We start from the raw sequence: 14,872 nt of genomic DNA, 5'->3' as shown, positions 1-14,872 counted from the left end.
CTCTCTCTTTCTCTCTCTCTCTCTCCTAAATTCAGAGCATGATCTGGACTGGTCTGTGACCCTCTTAGGCCCTCAGATTCCTTCATTTTCAAGGAGACAAGAAAATGTATTTGATGTATTTCACTTTAGAGGAGGTCCCTTCCAGCCCTGACATTCCAGAATCCTAAGGAACAGCTACTTTCATGGAGCGTGTCCTTGGCACTAGATGCTGGGCTACATTTTTCTATAACCACAGCCAGCATTGGCTGAGCACTGGCTGTTTGCCAGGCCCTGCTCTAAGTACTGTGCTCCTCGTGTTTGTCTCATTTAATCCACAGAACAGCACTAAGAGAAAAGCAGTATTATTCTCTTCTGCTAGGGCTTCAGTGCACAGATTGGAGGGTCGGAACACATTCAGAGTCACCATCTAGTGAAAGATCTGTTTGGGGGCTTGAATCCAGTTTTGTCTGACTCCATTAACACCTGTCTCTGATTACTGCAACACTCACGGTGTCCCCTCAATGTCAGGCAAAGACTTCTGCCAGGAGCAAAGCAATGTTGGTTTTCAAGTTCCCACTAGTGGTCCATCTGCAGTGGGCTTCTTTTTTTTTTCTTTTTTCCAATCATCAATCATGAGTGTAACTTAAGTCAGTTGGGGAGAAGGAGGTCTCCAGCTGCTGGATGTGATACCTACAGCAATAATCTACCCATAGTCCTCCCTGCTGGCTTCATGGCAACATAAACAATGTATTATCTTTGAAAATAAACTACCTAGTTGGGAGACAGGCCTTTTTAGTTGTTGTTCCCACTCCCATAGGGCTAAACAGTGGGCCTGGAAACTATGAGAATTTCCCCCTAGCCGGAGAGCCAATGCCCTATACTAAGAGTGATCAGGTTGGGAAACTTGAGAACCACAGGGACATCAGGGAGAATTCAGTGAATGGTTGCCTGCAGGGAGAGGACAGTATGGCCCTGATTACACTCTGCCCATATGGATTTGGACCCTGCTTCACACTACCCTCAGTCCCCACTCCAAACTAAGACAACCAAAAGGCTTTAGGAGGTACCCCAGCCTGAACAGACTCCCCATGGTAGAGGAATATCGAAGGCCTGAGAGTCCCAGAACTGCTGGTCTTAGGAGGGAACACTGAAGCGGCTGACTAGCTTGCCAGAGCAGGTCCCCCTGGCTTAGACGCAAATCCCACTAATCCCATGGGCGGCTTTCAAATGGGTCAGCAATGGAGATTCTCTCAGCCAGAGGGAAGAGGTCCAGCAAGACTTTCAGGGCACGCTGCTGAAGAAAGGTTCTCAGAGCAGCCATCCAGGGCAGGCAGCTTGAAGTAAAAGAAACTCCCAATAAAAATGCCTTTCTATGAGCTCACTCACTGCAAGTCACCACATTGCCTGGTCACTCCCTGAAAACAATTTCTGCCACTCATTTGCAGCCTCTTCATTCTATCAACTGAAGTTGAAGGGGGAAGAGGGAGGGTAATTCCTGGAATAAAACCACAAGTGTCCTCACTTTAGAAAGCAATGTAAGCATGTGAAGAATTTCACTTCTCACCCCCTCCCCTCCCAGAGACTAGTCTTGACTCCTTCCTGTGAATATTTGCTTGAACTGGGCACTAAATTATTGTTACCTGCATTGCAGAATATCCACCTATCATTTGGCTTTCACACATACTAATGTAGTTTTGTTTCCGGGCCCACTGGGAATTTTTTACAGTCCTATGGAATTAATTTGAAAAGTCCATATTAGCATGCCATGCCTTCAAAAATACTAAACAAATCCCCTTCCTGGTCCTCAGTGTTCTCTTCTAAAACCAAGACAAGTACTAGCACTACCTGCCTACCTCAAAACATTGTTATTGGGCCCAGAAGAGATGATGTTTATACAAGACACCTAGGACAAGGGAGGAGCTCTAAAAACAAAATCAGCTCTTCCCGCACCCCTCCTTACACAAAGCAAAGGAAACACTGCAATAACAAAGAGAAGAATAAAGCCAATCATGAAAATGTCCTTGTCCAAACCTTCTTCTGCTTAAAGTAATTACACTTTTGTTTTCCAGTCCCACCATCTACCAGCATATCCCCCAGATTCCCATATTCAGGCTCTCTCTACTGAAACCTTTTCCTTCACAAGACCTGTCAGAGATGCCTAAATGTCAACCAGGCCAAGGCTGAGGGCTCACCTTAAGTCAAGTGCCGGAGCCCACATGCCAAGGCTTTTCCCTGTGTGTCTCAGTGTCCTGCAGTGGTGCCTTCATTGTTGTATGATATAGAAATGCTTCTCTAGATGGCTGTCCCTTACCTGCCACAGAATATTCTGGCTCCTTCTTCCCACTCTCACCTCCCATCAAAGAAAGGTGTCAGAATGATATCTTTTAGCAAGAACAACTAAGGTTCAGGCTCAGACAATACAACTCCATTTTGAATTGTGGCTTCATGAGGACTCTTTAAAATCATTCACTTAAAATATTTTTCACATTACCTGGGACATCGTAAAGTTACAAAACTGAATTGTGTTTTATGTCCTGGTCATTGCAGGTTGATAGACCATTTGCATTCTTAAAATGTAGGAGATTGTTTTGCATGCCCTCATCAACCAAAAGAAGGGGATTAAAAACAACATAAAATTTAGAAAGGAAAATTTTCTAAGTCTTTTATTTGTATTTTTTTTTTTTATAGGCAAAACACATGGATTGGTTAGATTCTGCTAAACTTTTCTTCAGTTTTCAACATACCCTTTGGGGTAAATGCTTGCTTCCCAAAAGGGTAACAGACCACCCAAGTCTCTGCCCACCATCCAGAACTTAATCCTAGTCAATCAGACTTCAGTGCCAACAGGGTGTTTGTTACATTGCTGCTTCTCACATACCTAGTTAAAAAATAATAATACTCAGCATTTTCTTTCAAGGCAGAAAAGATGGAGGTTTGGGGTGGGAAAGAAAGTAGAGCCTGAGCTAGGAGTAGTGGTTCATGCCTGCAGGGCCAGCATTTGGGAGAGGAGACAGGAGGATCAAGAGTCAAAGTCATCCTTAGATAGATAGTAAGTTGTAGCTCTTGGACATTGTTTAGGCAAATAACTGAGAGGTCGTTGGACATTGGAAACACAGTCTTGTTTCTGTCAGAATTAATAAAGGAACTGGTCAGGGAAGGAAAGTAGTCAGCAGTATGATGTCATTCACAGCAGTCACAGTCATAGTGTGATGGCATCTGCAGCAGTCACAGTGTGATGGCATCCACAGCAGTCACAGTCACAGTGTGATGACATCTACAGCAGTCACAGTGTGAAGGCATCCACAGCTAACTCTGCGAACACACGGTATTGCTGCCTGTGAGTCCAGCTGGCATTCACACTAGATTGAACCCCCTTTTGGGAAGGTGCCAGACATCTTGTTTAAATTCTGCTGAGTACACAGGGAGGGACAGTGGTGTCCACTGTGTGTTTGAGATGCTGCTTCTACCCAGGTCCAGCCCTCAGGGAGGCATCATTCCAAAGCACTAAAGCAAACATGCCTGAGCCTCTCTACCAGTTCCCAGCCTTTGTGAGCATGGAGGCTGGGAACAATGCACCAGTGAGCAAAGCAGAAGGCTAGGCATCGAAGGGCTTCATGGACACATCATCAGCTGGGGGATGAGCTATGATTAATTTCTCTCTTTATGCTTGCTAGAGCCCTGAGCATACATTGCTCCACTGACTAGAAAAGAAGTTAGATGTGTTCTTTTGTTTGTGTGTTTATTTGTTTTTAAACCAATGTGGTCATTTCTGAGTTGTGATTTGTGTGGCTTCCTCTTGCTTTGTGTGTTTTAAATTTTACTATATCAAACATAAAATACATTTAGGTTTAAAAGAAAAAACTACAAGCATTCTGAGAAACTAAACACTAACTCCTTGAGACTGTCAGTTTTGACTCCCTTGGCTTGCAGGTCTCCTGTCACAACATGTTAGAGTCAGAATTAGGAAAATCCTCCTGCCAGGAGGGGTGGCTACCACCCAGGGGTGTCAGACACAGGTAATCCATGCCAACAGCATCCCTAACTAGGCTAGTGCACTGTATAAAAGTTGCTAATAGTGTTCAAGTTGGTTTGCCTTAATATTTTTTTAATTAGTAAATGGTAGGTTTGGGGATGTAGTTCCCCAAATCCAAATTCATGTTGTTAGTTAGCTCCATGCTTCAAACTGCGAAGGAAATGTCCAGGCTCTCTAGAGAAACTTTTTGAGGCTGTTGACTGAAATGTGCACATATATAACTCTTCAAGGGTATAATTTCTGCCAAGAAAGAATAGACTTTGCCAAGGTCAGTGCTTTCCTCTTTAAGCCCTTATTCCCTCCACACGAAAAGGAAGAGAGAAAGGAAGTGAGTGGGAAAGAGGAGTGAGAGAATGTTATGAAAACCGTGTCAACAACTAGTCTTCTGGCAATAGCTAACACAAAAGAAACCTGGAAATGGCTCTTTCTGCCCATCTCAACTTCCAATGAGATGGCAAGTCCCATAGAGTTAGTTCAGGGATTTGCCCTTTCTGGGTATTTGGTGATAGAAGCAAGACTGAAAGTCATACTTCCCATTTCCGGGCACAGCTAACTGATAGCTCCATCTACTTTGCCTTTGTGTGCAGAGAGTTACATGGGTCCTGCCTAGCTCATTACAAAGATCTGCACGTTTAAAGGATTAAACATTTGGATGACAGCTTGAGAGTACTCCTTCAAAGATATTTCTCTCAGAAGAGGCAGATCAAAGACGGCAAGAGGAGGCTCCGCCCATACAGCATCTTCCCCTGGCATCAAGAAACGCTGACTCAGAGTGGCTGAACATGCACTGGTGTGGCCACACTCCAGGGACCGTTTAAAAATTACATCACCAGTGATCCTGTTTCCTCCCTTCTTCCGGCTCTCTCTAGGTTGGTGCCATCTTCCCCCCACAACTAAGTCCCTGGGTAGCCCAAATTCAAACTCTCAGAGCAAGTCACAGTCCCTTCTTCATGGACTTCAGTTCCCTGACTTGTCAAAGAAAAGGCTTGGTTACTAGGTAGATCACTTTAAGTCCTTCCTATGACAGTGTTTCTCAAAAGGTGGACCAAAGCAATTTTCATCAGAGTATCCTTCCTGGTCTATCATTGAAACTAACTGACTAGAAGTCTTTGTGTTTATTGTTGTTTGAAACCAGAGTGTCAGAGTGGTGAAGGATCTTTTTGTGCACTGTGTATTCAAATGCTGATTTCCTACCCAGAGTTCTGGTTGCAGTCCAGTCTTTATTATGAAGTATTTTCTGACTCAGTATTTGTAAAACATTGTTCTCCATCACCTTCTATACCTGGGCAGGAGAGGAAAAGATGACAATATTTCTGGACAGAGAAAGAGGTGGGGGAGAGACTGAGACTGAAAGTGTGTCTCAGGTAGGTACCAGGGAGTTGCAATCTGCACACAAATGAAGAATAAGATGCCAAGGTGTCTTAGTTTGGGTTTTATTGCTGTAAAGAGATACCATGACCAAGGCAACTCTTATAAAAGACATTTAATTGAGGCTGGCTCACAGTTTCAGAGGTTTGGTCCATTATCACATTATGATAAATTCTGATGGGAAGCATGGCAATGTCCAGGCAAATATGGTGTTCTAGAAGGAACTGAGTGTTCTACATCTTGATCCAAAGGCAGTCAGAAGGAGACTGACTTTCCTCCACACTGAGCTGAGCATGAACATAGGACCTCAAAGCTCTCCCTCCCCACAGTGACACATTTATTCCAACAAAGACACACCTATTCTAACAAGGACACACACATACATAGTGTCAGTCCCTGTGGGTCAAGCATTCAAATACATGAGTTCATGGAGGCCAAACCTATTCAAACCACTGCACAGGCCAAGACTAAGATGGCAGGTAATGGATCATATAGTTGGAAAGCAGACCAGGCCAGTATTGTCAGGTTAGGATAGCTGAGTGTCTGCCCAGCTATAGGGCCTGAAGCTTTTAGTAAATATAAAAGTCTTCATGTCATTATTCAGAGAAAGGGCAGGCAGAGAAAAACCCACACTTTACAGAGAAACACGTCAAATCAAAGTTGGTGAGTCTAAGATTCATTCTTACATCTCAAAAAGATTGCCTAAAAATAAAAAAATAAAACCCCACAAAAGTCAAACTTCACACAAAGAAGAATATGAAGCAGAGACCTTACGTACAAAGTCTTAAGTATTTATTATCAGGTTTTTCACAGGAAATGTTTGTTAGTCTCTTGCCTGGAATAATGAGATCCCTGAATTACAGAAAGAAAAGTGGAAGGGGAGGATTTTGAACAATTTACAGGGCTGATGAAGCCAAGAATGCCTGTGAACAGGAGTTTTCAATGTTCCATAAGCTCCATGGATGATCAAACAAATAAAGCAAAATGTCCCAGAATTTAACTTAAAACAGTTGTTTTCCAGAGAACTCGGTCTAGTTCATCCAAAGTCTAATAACACAAAGGCCGGCAGGACACTATAACTTAGGAATGGCAAGCTCCTCCCCCATTCTCTTTGCCCTGAGAGCTACCAGTCAGCTCTCACATCCATCATGGGGACGATTGTACAGTCAGCCTGCTGTGGCTCTTTCCCATTCATTCCCTGCAACTGATCTAGTAATACTAGGGTGCTTAGCTAACTCCCAGGATAATTTCCCAGACAGTTGACCAGAAAGATATCACAGTCTTTTTCAGAGAGTAGACAAGAAAAGCTCTTAGGTCAGAAGAAAATGGACAAGATCATAGTTTTTTAAATTGGACAGACCTTGGGCTATGCCCTGTCCCCACACTTACTTGCTCTAGGATGTTAGAAATGCATCATCAAAGAGGGTAGCTATGTATCTATTCATATTTAAATTAATTAAAACGTTTAACTCTTCTACTACACCATAGAAGCTCATCATCTCAGACTACACAGAATATATAAATGTTTCTATCAGCATAGAAAGTTCTGGACAGTGATGGTCTAGACAATCTCCCAATAATTCATTATAATCCATCCTTTAACTTTTCTTTGTTCCATCTGAAGACCTCACTATTCAAGGTTCCAGAGGCTTGTAGACAAACAGATATTAAACTTCAATCCAAGCCTCAACTTTCCCATCTGTAAACTGAGCATATCAACCTATGGATTGCAGGAACCTGTGAAGGTCAAATAATCAGCGCAAAACTAGATGCTTCAAAATATCTCAGCAAGTGATCACAAAATCTCACATGTGGTTTTTGGTGGCATGTGCCCTCTTCCTCTAGACTGGTTGTTCTCAAGCCCTAAGAGCATGAGTGAATCTGGAGGACTCATCAAACCCCAGTGATTCTGACTCAGTAGATCTTGGGGCAGGCCTGTGAGACTCAGACTTCTGCAGATCTTGTGGACAAGGTTCTGGGAACCATACTTGGAGAACTGCTTCTATAGGCAGCTCCATTAGAATTGCCTCTATGTCTCTGAGGAGGAGGGTGTGGTGTGTGTGTGTGTGTGTGTGTGTGTGTGTGTAATGCACATGCATGTGCGTGCTCGCATACTCATGGTTGAATATCCTTTCCTGTTAACTTACTCCCCTGCCCGCAAGCTTGATCATAGTTCTACCTTCCTGGGGCAGCTTTGTCTGCCAATTTCCCTATCCTAACTGACTGATGAGATATGCCAGCACCTTCCTTCCAACTCACACCAAGCTTGTGGCTCCTTTCTCTATGCTGAACAAACAGTTGTTTGTTCATCTTACCAGGATTTCCTAACTACAACAGACAACATTAAATCAAACAGTAAGGAAGTTGACATATTCAGTTGTCTCTAGATTCTGCTGAGGAGAGGTGCTATCTGAGGATAAAGTATCTTTATCCCCTTGCTCAGTGTCTGAGTAATAATTACATCTTCACCATCACCATCACCACCACCATTATCAGAGCAATGGCAGCTTCATTCCATATAGGGAGTTCTGTGTACCTGGAAGTGGCTTTAAATACAAACATTTATGCAACATAAATTCACCTAATGTCCAATACTCTATGAAGAAATAAATCACTATTCCTAAGCTACAGGCAAAGAAACTGATGCACAGAAAGCCAATGTGGCTTATGATTACATGCCTTTGAAGTAGGAGAGCCAGGATTCAAATCTATGTAGTGCCAAAGTGTGTGACCCCCGTCTCCAAGTGTTGTCTGTATTTCTCTTTCATATGTCTGTTACAGTGCTAGAATGAACGTAGGATGTCAGTTCCTCTATCGCTGAGCTCTATCTGAAGGCCTTGCTTTGCTTTTTTATTTTGAAATAAGCTCTCTCTTAGTTGTCCATACTGGTTTTCAACTGGTAGTATAGATTAGGCAAGCTTTGAACTTGTGAACTCCCACTTCAATCTTCTGAGTAGCTGGAATTGCAGGCCTGTGCCCATTAGGTCCATGCTCTTTTTTTAAATTAATAAATTAACTAATTAATTAATTCACTTTACATCTCACTCACTGTTCCACTCCTTGTGTCCCCCTCCCAAAATCCTTCCCCCCAATTCTCCCTCCCTTTCTTCTTTGAGAGGTGGAGGCCCCCCAGGTATCATTCCAACCTGGCACATCAAGTTTCTGCAGAACTAGGCGCTTCCTCTCCTACTGAGGCCAGACAAGGTAGCCCAGCTAGAACATATCCCACAGACAACCAACAGCTTTTGAGATAGCCTCACTCCCGTTGTTCATGAACCTCATGAAGACCAAGCTTTACATCTGCTACATATGTGGGGGATGAGAGGAGGTTGGCTACATCCAGCTTGTGTATGCTCTTTAGTTAGTGGTTCAATCTCTGAGAGCCCCAAGAGTCTAGGTTAGTTAACTCTCTTGGTATTTCTGTGGAAATCTTATCTCCTTTGGGTACCTCAGTCCTCCCCTGATATAAAAGGGTCCACAAGCTCCATCCACTGTTATGCTGTGGGTCTCTGTATCCTTCTGAGTTAGCCGCTGGGTGGAGCCTCTCAGAGGACAATGATGCTAGACTTCTATTTCTGTATGCAAGCAGAACAGAGTAGCATTAATAGGACCAGGGATTGGTGCTTGCCCATGGGATGGGTCTCAAGTTGGGCTGATTATTGGTTAGCTTCAGTCTCTGTTCCATCCCCATCCCTGCATTTCTTGTAGATAGGATAAATTTTAGGTTGAATGTTTTGTGGGTAGGTTAGTGTTCCTACACTCTACTGAGGTTCCTATAGCACCTGCTGGTGAGGACATGGAGCAAGAGGTACACTCCATCATTGCTAGTAGGAGTGCAAATTTATACAACCACTTTGGAAATCAACTTGGCAGTTTCTCAGAAAACTGGGACTAGGTCCACGCTCTTAAACACAATGGCATGGCTGTAGCTCTCACATCATTTGTTTTTACTCTTGTCTTGTATTTTTGGCATCTTAGCCTGCACTGTAATAAAAACAACACAAACACAAATTACGACAAAAGAAATGTATTTCTCAAGAGTTCTTGAGGCGGAGAAGTAAGAATGAATGAAGGCATTGAGTGATTTTAGGTTGGTGAGTGCCCATCTAATGGCTTGCATAGATTTAATCCATTAACGATTTCCTCACACAAGATACACAAATGTTGTCTGTTTGAATGCATTAATGATAAACTCAGAGTCAAGGATAACACATTGGTGTGAAGCCAAATGGAAAGAAACCAAAGTACTTCCCCTGGGTCTCAGTCAACTAACAGCGAGTCCAAATTGTCTGTTGCATGAATCCTTGCCTGCCTAAAGAGTGTTTGTGAAGTTGTCCCTTTGTCTGTGTCTGTCCCTGTTTGTCTGTTTGAATGTGTGTGAATATGTCTAAGTAGGTCTGTGTTGTGTCTGTCCCTATTAAAGGGCTTTTCTTTCCCTTTAACAGCACAGAAAGCATCACATGGGGAAGTTATGAGAGATACTTTACAGAAAATTTGTAACAGTTTTACAAGGTATTAAATCATCAACTCCAAATGAACTCAGATAACCCGTAAAACCAAAAGCATTACAAACATCTTTAACTAACAAGCAATATTTATATGCTATTGTGGGTGTTCACATATAAGTTCAATTTCAACCTATTTACTGTTTCCAGTAAATAATTATCACAACATGTATGCATTAGTGTTGGGTCAGGGATGGAAGAGTATATAACTTAAGATTATAGTTTCTATTAGTTTAGATTGTAAACATGCATTATAAGGGAAATCCACGGCAAGTAAGGTTGGTTATTACATTGTTCTCTTAAGGAAGGTTAAACAAACAGGCTGAGTACACAGTGGGATAGTCTTAAGTAAATTTTAAAGTTTGGTTTTTATGTACTCTGGCTATGAGGTCCAGCAAAAGTTCCAATCTATTACAATGTAGGAGATATTTTATAATGTTGCCATTGCCATAGTAGCTCATGAGAAGTGGCTGGCTTCTCAGTAAATCTTTGCATGGTGAACAAACTAGCCAATAATTTTCTAGGGTCTCTCTTATAAAGTCATTAATTTCAATCAGGAAAATTCCACCATCATGACTTCTTCACTCTCCAAAGCCTCTTCCTCCTATTATCACAACCTGAGGTTAAGATTTCAACCTATGAAGTTGAGAACATCAGCATTCAGACTATAGCAGTAAATACACCTATTTTCTATCATCCTGGTGTCAAAAGGTATTCTGTGTTTCTCTTTTCTTTTTAAACCTGAATTAATGTGTGTGTGTGTGTGTGTGTGTGTGTGTGTGTGTGTGTGTGTGTGAATTGAGACTAATTAAGTAGAAATAAAAATAAAAATGGCATAAAAATAGAGATGCTCTTAGGTTTAAGAACGACATACTCCTAAATGATGCTTAAGATAACTAAGTTCAGTAGATCATGAGTTTCTTTCTCAATGGCAAGCTTTTGTTGGTAGAAGTCAAGATCCAGCCAGGGCAAACTCAAATCTCAACTGGAAAGAGTATCAGGGGGATAGTTCTTATAGAGGTAGGGCCAGATCAGAAAAGGAAGGAGGAAGTAGTGACTTGGTAAGCACTAGCCACAGGATGAGACTGTTAGGCTCCAAGAAAAGACAAAGGTAGAAAGTAGCATTTATTAGTTATTTTTTATTGTTGTGAAAATAACATTACCAGCTACATTAAAAAAAAAAAAAGGAGTTCATTTGGACTTACCATTCCAGAGGGCTAGAATCCATAAAGACAGAGCAAACACACGGTGGCAGGACCAAGAAGATAAGGACTCTCATCTTGAACTGCAAACAGGGAGCAGAGAGAGCAAGTTCCTAGAAATAGCAAGTCTTTAAACTCTCAAAGAATGCTGCCAAAGACGTGCCTTTTCTAAGAAGACCATACTTCAAAAGCCTCCACAGTCATCACCACAAACTAAGGACCAAAGTACTCAAATACTCAAGAGAGTGGGAGACATCTCATTCAAACCACCAGATAGTGCCACAAATTACAATGAAAGATGTAGCCATCTGTAACAGAAAAAAAGGAGTAGCCAGCACAAGCTATAATCTCATTAAACCAGCTATGAGAGGGGAAAGCAGCCTGTTTCTGCTCTGCCTTCTGATCTTCATCATGATGGCAATTGCAGCAGAATCCAACTGGAGGCCAGAGCCTGAGTTGCCATCCATACAAAGCAAAGTAAGAGCAGTATCCCTTAGAAGCAGAAATGAGTCTAGGGCCACCAGTGGAGATTAAACAACACAATAGCAGATGCAACGTGGCCCCAAAGGGGGATGCTCCTAGTAAGTGCACAAGACACATTTGTTTCTTTGAATTGAACAAGCCAAATGGAGAAATCGGTTGTGCATAAAGGGAATGTAGAAGGGACAACTGGACCCTGGACCTCTAACGTTTCATTTTCAGCTTATCTGGGCAAATGAATCATCAGATTTCACTGTCGTCTGGGGACTTGAGTCCCACATGTGCTGGAGGAGTTGTACTGCTGGTGCCTGCACGGTGCTTCAAGCTGTAATTATATCCTCCACCTCCTCAGAATGTCTAGACTAGATTACGAGAGCTGAGAAAAAAATAACTGCAGCTTTCTGTAGCCCTCAAACCAGTGAGAAGTCCTTGGTGAGACCCTCTTCCTGGTGTACACAAGAGCACGTCCCCAGAAGTAGCAACAATCTCAGCATGAGGAATGAAGATGAAAAGGGAACAAGGGGACCTCATTTGAAAACCTCAAGAGAAAAAAAGTCTTGTCAAACAGCAGTGATGGAAGCCCAAAGGAATGTTTCCAAAGAGCCCCAGGAGAAAGTTTTTAATGACTTATTGGAATATTCATAATTCTACCAGGTACCAGAGGGGTTCTCATGTACAATTCTGGGTCCCCAAGACCTTCACAAGGGATCTATAAAGTCTAAAGGGTTTTGTAATAACACTAAGAGATTGTTTTCCCTCTCTGTTATGTTTGCATTTGCACTGATAGTGACATAGGAAAACTATGGGAAGCCACCAGCACTATAACACAACCAAGGCTGTGTCACCAACCGAACCAGTGAATTGATTTCTTCATTGCCATCAACCTGCTGAAGAAAAACATGGCACTTCACATAAATGTGTATTTGATGAAAGAGAATAATTATTCATTATATTTCAGTCCTAGAACATATGACTTTTTATCATCTTACATGAGAAAATAGGAAGCTCATAATATACGTTGATTCACATTGGAGGAAAGGCACCTGTGTGAATGTCACAGCTGCAATCCTAACCAGATTCCCTCTTCATAGATCACGATGTGTACATGATATAACAGCGAAGCAATCATGGTACTCAGACCCTGGAATTGTGCAGGACTTGTGCAGGAATAATTAGCTTCTAAGTACAAACTAGCTCATAGAGTTTAAGATAATATAAAATTTCCACTATGATGATTTCCAAATGTACACCACAAATAACGTTTAAGAAATGTGTATACAAAAGGTTGGGGAAATGGTTTGATTAGTAAAGGTATTGCTGTACAAGCATGAGGTCCTGGAGTTGATCCCTAGGCCCACATAAAAATCAGGAAAGGTGATGTACATTTGTAGTCTCCGTCCTGTAGAAGTAAAAACAAAAGGATCCATTGAGCTTATTGGCCAGATATTCTAGCTTAGTTAAGGTTAAGGTGAGGAATTCCAGGTTGTCTTAAATAAATAAATAAATAAATAAATAATAACAAAAATAAAGTGGAAAACAACTGAGAAAGACCCAGTGTTAACTTCTGGCCTCGAAATACAGAAGGCCCTGTAGACACACACACAGACACAACAATTTCATGGTTTGATATAGTATCAAGAAAATGTATTAAAATATACCTTCCCATAAATTCATATCTATATGGAGCTAATTTTCTTAACCACAACTAAACCAATATACAGGAGCAAATTAATTTCTAAATGAATTATGAGAATATGTCTTCCACTAAGTCATATGTTAAAGAAATTCATAAAACTATTACTTTTCTAGCTATGTATTTTAGAGAAATTTAATTGTTTAACATAATTAAAATGTTAATTCCAACTAAAGGCTGTAGCTCAAAACTGAAATTCTAGCATTCAAGAGGCAGAACAGACTGATTACCAAAAATCTGAGGCCAGCTTGAGCTACAACGTAAGTTAAAAACCCCCAACCTTAGTTGTGATATTTGCAATACAACCATAATACCCAAGACTCAAGAAATATCTCAGAAGAGGGGGCAGAAATATTGTGAAAGCTGAAGGACTAAGACAAGTGCTTCAAGATACTATATTCTAGACTTGGCAGGAATGTTGCTCTAATGAACTCTCAATAATATGGTTGCTATCAAAAGAAGACACCTCCTATCATACCAAAATGAATAGGGATAAGTTTCATAAAGTTCACTCCTAGATAAAGAGCTACAGGCAGTCAATGGCTCCTGAGGGAGGGAGAATTCATTTTCTTCAATGATGGGCCCCCTGATAAGATTCCCACTTCTAAGTGGTTAGCCCTAAACTCATACACATATAGGAAACACTAATTAGATTAAGTAGATTTTAAAGATATGGTGTATATGTATGTATAACAATAGTAATTATAGGAAAAGGATCATGAGAGGAGATGGTGGTGTGATATGGTGTAAACTCACCTTTTCTAGTTCTTTCTGAGCTCTGGCTGGCTGTTTCAACTCAGATGTTCTGGCTCAAAACTCTTCTCTAAGCTGACTGATTCAAACTGGCTTCTCTCAGCTTCTTACTGAATTGCTCTGCTTAGAAAAATTGCCCCTGAGTTCCATGAACTGAACTACACTGACCGCACTAACTGCAGGAACTGAACCAAACTGAATGGGACTGAAGAGAACCACAATGGAATTCATCTGCATTTTAACTGAACTACACCAAACTACACTGAACTGAACTCAGCTGAACTCCACTGCATTACCTAAACTCAACTGAACTGCACTCACTAAACTGCCTTCCACTGCTGACTTACTCTGTGCTGCTCCTAAGTCGCCTCTCTTTCCTATCTGTTCTCATGAGAGTTGACTTATCCTCTCTGAAGCATTCTCATTGGTCACTTTCTCTGCTCCTCAATTAAGTGTCACTTTCAAACATGGCTGCTTCCTTCTACAAAGTTTGCCTTCATTGTTTGGAATTGAAGATGTGAACTAAGGACATGTCTGTATTCCAGCCAAAGGGATTAAAGGTGAATCATTCCAGCTGGATCACACAGACCTAGAAGGTCCTTCTTTGGATGTGATCCCTTTCAAGAGCAGCCATATTACTGGATTAAAATTCCTCTACAATATGGAGTAGGGAAAGAGATGGAAATGATGTACACGCATATACCCATATGAAAATCTCAAAAGCTTAAAATGGTAATTATATAATCGATTCATTATTATATTAAGTAAGTTTTATCAGTTATAACTTCTAGTATAATACATAGCTCTTTATATAATCCACATTTTAAGATATAAAATACAAATTTTGGGAGGAGTTTCT

General features: G+C 41.3%; 1 long non-coding RNA gene across 1 annotated transcript in view; it reads right to left on the bottom strand.

Annotated features, from left to right (window-relative positions):
• Positions 1 to 11,526, bottom strand: part of LOC114620922 — a 13,393-nt gene extending 1,867 nt beyond the window's left edge. The window contains exons 1-2 of the long non-coding RNA XR_003711360.1: positions 11,091 to 11,526; positions 1,620 to 1,707 (exon numbers count right to left, since the gene is read on the bottom strand). This is a non-coding gene — a long non-coding RNA (uncharacterized LOC114620922). The remainder of the gene's footprint in view (positions 1 to 1,619; positions 1,708 to 11,090) is intronic.
• Between the last annotated feature and the right edge of the window lie 3,346 nt (positions 11,527 to 14,872).

This window comes from Grammomys surdaster, unplaced genomic scaffold (genome assembly GCF_004785775.1).
Source record: "Grammomys surdaster isolate TR1022 unplaced genomic scaffold, NIH_TR_1.0 170, whole genome shotgun sequence".
Lineage (NCBI taxonomy): Eukaryota > Metazoa > Chordata > Mammalia > Rodentia > Muridae > Grammomys > Grammomys surdaster.
The sequence above is the reverse complement of the archived record's forward strand: the minus strand, read 5'-3'. Positions and strand labels throughout refer to the sequence as shown.